At 34.1% G+C, this 4,260-nt stretch overlaps 1 long non-coding RNA gene across 1 annotated transcript; it reads left to right on the top strand.

The window, feature by feature from the left end:
* The first annotated feature begins 901 nt into the window (after nucleotides 1–901).
* On the top strand, nucleotides 902–2,827 carry LOC126143113 (uncharacterized). Its single transcript, XR_007529638.1, has 2 exons — nucleotides 902–1,157; nucleotides 2,373–2,827. It is a non-coding gene; the product is annotated as an uncharacterized LOC126143113 (long non-coding RNA).
* Nucleotides 2,828–4,260: the final 1,433 nt, after the last annotated feature.

Consider the following 4,260-nt stretch of genomic DNA (forward strand, 5'->3'; position numbering starts at 1 on the left):
CTGCCACTCAGTGCCTCCTCTATCTGCTGAGTAGCAATCTATCCTATTTTATATTGTTGTATTTTCTGTTGTTGGTTTTTAACTCAGTCATTTGAGATAAAATAAGTTTTATCTTCATCTTATCAATTTTGTTCCTATTGCAACACATATTCCCAGACTCGCTTAATGAGTCATATCAAATATGACAATCACGGAATTTTTCTCTCTGGGATGAATTTTTACGAGTGCTCATGATGGGAAGTTTCCTCTGCAATGCACTCCACAGTGATTCGTGGCATGCCAGAGTAGGTGTAGTATTTCTCTCTCCAAGAGGGTTAAAATAATGTTTTAATCAGTACACTGGTAAAAGAAGCCAGAGAGAGAGAGAGAGAGAGAGAGAGAGAGAGAGAGAGAGAGAGAGAGAGAGACTCCAGTGTACCTGTGGGTTGATCATCGAAATATTGTGCATATAATGGAAACAACAGTTCAGCTGAACACCCAGAAATACAACATTAATCCTTCTGATTCGTTTTCCTCTTTGTTTGTGAAGTAATTTTTGGTAAAAGGAATGAGCTTAGTACAGTTTTTTTGTTAGAAATCGTTGTGATAAGTACAGCATACTTAATTTTTTAGTTACATCAGTTGTTTTAAATTCTACAGCATTCAGAAGATTTCTTAAAATATTTAAATATTTAGAAACATTTAACATTGTTTATCTGGAGCTGTGATGCATTCCATAGCTTAATGTTTCTGCAAAGCAGCTGATAACTATGTGCCAATCATGATAATTGCAACTGTTTTATATATGTTAGGGCAGACCATTAAAACATGTTTTTGATGCAAGATTTTTTTCACGATTATGATGAAGATTGTAATATTCACTTTTATTTTTTATGCTTAGAGTTTATATTTACAAGTTTATCATTACTTACACATTGCAGTATATATAGTAACACACTTTTATGATTACAGTGTGACTGCTGTAAGATTTCAGAGCCAGGAACTATTCTGCCATCTATGGTTGATCTTTGCATCGCATTTAAGCTACACTTGGAAAGTGGGCGTTTCATTTCACTTGCTGATTGGCTTCAGGCTTTTGCAGCTGTAGCAAATCCTGCAGAAGATTGTGATGATGGTGATGAAGACAGCCCCAACTCAAATATTGATCCTCATATACAGTATCCTTTCACTAAAAATTTTCATTTTTTACATTGATTATTCATTTATTCAATTGTTACAAATTATTTTGTCTTTACTGTGTTAAATTAAGCAGTAGCTTTACAAATGCTCACCTCATACTTCTTGTGTATGATGAATTTCAAACAAGATTTTAATACAGGCCCAGAAAAGTGCTGTCAAAAATTTCTCTTGCAGTGACCAGCAACCTGAAAGGAAATTGCTCATCCTTTGATGCTTTCCTAACACATTACTTTTTGGCAAAGTTTTGTACAACTATCCGTTTATGTACTTGTTTTCTCGGTAAATGTGTTGTGATTCTATGTAATGTGGGACAAATTGTGTTGCTTTGACACATTGTAAAGAAAGGAGATTCCTTCCATTCAAGTTTATTGATGATTCAGCCAGCCAAACTTTGAAAGGGTAATTCCACGACTCGAATGAAAGTCGTAAATGCTTCAAAGACCTGTGACAGAGACTTCAAATCTACCTTACTTGAACACATAACATAATGCAACTCTGCCATAGCTTGTGTTCACACCAAAGCTGGAGTTTTATTGTATCTTTTCTGTAGAGTGCTATCAGAGTTGCATAGAGGATGTTACAGTCCTTAACTTCCATGTTGTAATTGCTTTTGAACTGTTCCTCTTTCACCAAATCTGTGACAAGAACTGAATATGTGGAACCAGCTGCATCAGTGTATGCAAGATACACGGTATTTTCCAGGCATATTTGTCATCGAATATGGTCCCTACTGATGACATACTTGATATTCCAGTTCTGTGATTATATCTTGAACAGCTCTATGTTCAAAATATAGGAAATTTTTCATTTGTTGCACATATTTGGTTGTTTGCTGTAACCAGTTTGTTGACCAATCTCATGTCCTTGTCTGAGGTAGCAGAATAGGAAATTTTTCATTTGTTGCACATATTTGGTTGTTTGCTGTAACCAGTTTGTTGACCAATCTCATGTCCTTGTCTGAGGTAGCAGAATGGGGCTTTTGTGCGATAGCTCTCAGTGTAACCTCTTTCATACAAAATGAGATTTCTGTTGTAGAGAAATATTCATAATAAATGAATAAAGTTTCAGAATGTAATTGCTCTTACTCTGATTCTCTCTTGGTTGTGAAAATTTGTATGCAACAAATCTGTTATGTTTCTGCAATGAAATATGATCTTTATTTATTGATTATTTTTTCCTTAGTGAAATTACAGAGCCCGATTTACTCAAGCTGTAAATGAACTTCAGTTACTTGGATTTATACGAACCACCAAAAGGAAAATGGACCATGTTGCAAGACTGACGTGGGGTAGCTGCTAAGAGCTGTGCTCAGTAATCAACAGTTGGCTTTCACTTTTTATGAGAGCATCTACACACACTGAGAGACAGGATGATGTTTGTTTTCTGTAATAGTGAAAATAGAGGTTAATAGGGATGCAGTATGTGTATTACAAGATGTGTTTTGGAAGGATAACTGTTGTAGAACCTCATGGAGAGAAAAAAAAATTGTTTTTATTTGTCAAAAACATTTCTACCTAAACCTTTCAACAATGTAAATGAACAGAAATAGGAGATGCACACTTCTGTATGATACTAATGTTTCCCATTGTTTTTGTTATCACTTAACCAGAAATAATAAGAATAAAAGTTGGGAGATAACAATTTGTAATTAAGTTTTTCTGACTTTTTCCATGGTAATTCTGACCTGCACTAAATTTTATAAAATGTAAAGGACAATGAATGCATCAGACTATATGCTGAATGTATTGTGCAGTCTTATCAGTGCATCATTTATACTGGATATCCCAGTTTTTCTATTTTTTGCTTTTGTCTTAAATCACAATACATTAACATGACAGCAATATTCAGTTTGTAACTGATCTCTATGGGCAGTTAATCGTGGTAGATTTTTCAGCAGCATTAGAATCCAACTTTGTCCATAATGAATGTTACTGATTTTGAGCAAATTAATTGTGAAAAACCTGTTCTGCCTTAACACCAAACAGAATGTGTGGTCTATCATTTGTGCCAAAGATTTTTCTCAAAGAATATTATAGCACTACATTTACTACTGTTCGTATTTTCTAATAATCACATATATGTGTGGAATATATTACTTTTATGAACTTAGTGCATTGTAAAATATTTCATAAATATAAAAGATCTGATAAAAAGAAATGAGATTAAGCATCTACTTGTTGCCTTTTCGCCTTGAATAGTGTCTTTTACACTGTGAGTTTCATCAGAATTCTTCAACTCGATGACAGTGGACAAGCGGTTCATTGCAGGCGGATTCTTGGGCTCTACCAGAGATTGTTGAGTACAAGTAACAACATTGAGGAAATAATACTGACTTTACAAATTTGAATACATTGAAAATATGTTGAATTAGTGGTAGCTGCCTTCAAAGTAGGACTATTTTAGTCCACATACATCTGCATCGCGTTTTCTGTGCACCAGGACAGGAACTATAAAGTTTCTGCCTTTAAGATCATATGTGTAGTAAAGTGATCATCCATTGCCTCTGAGTAGATTGATGTTTATGGAGCTAGAAACATTATGCACTTACACACCATGACAGTTAGTTCACTAATAATACAAGTAGTCATGTTCCATTTCTGTTGGACCATGTATAAAAATTTAGGTGGGCATAATATTTATTTAACTTTTCCAAAACATTTGAAAACATTGTTTTCAACCATGCAGGTGCTGTGTGAGAATGTAGTGCAGGGCACCATCTTGTGATTTAACATTTACATATTTTTATTATGTTAATTTGCATCCTCCATACAAAAAGTTGAATTGCAAGTCTTGTACTTTGTCAGGTGTTTCTGACTGGACAAAAGTAAGATGACATAACAAGAGAATATCAGCAAAAGTAAAACACCTTTCTGTGAAATTGTCGTCTAATGTTTTTCAACCGTATCTAAGCGATTAAAAGTGCGGAAAAAGTTCATAAAAATATGTATGTAACACAGGAAGAATATTGTGACAATACAGTATGAAGTGCTATCAGAATGGAAGGTCTGCCACATAATGCTACTCTGTAAAATTAAGGTATAAATAACAATAATTAAGAAATAATATTTCACCATACAGAAA

The sequence above is a fragment of the Schistocerca cancellata genome, unplaced genomic scaffold (assembly GCF_023864275.1).
Source record: "Schistocerca cancellata isolate TAMUIC-IGC-003103 unplaced genomic scaffold, iqSchCanc2.1 HiC_scaffold_767, whole genome shotgun sequence".
NCBI lineage: Eukaryota > Metazoa > Arthropoda > Insecta > Orthoptera > Acrididae > Schistocerca > Schistocerca cancellata.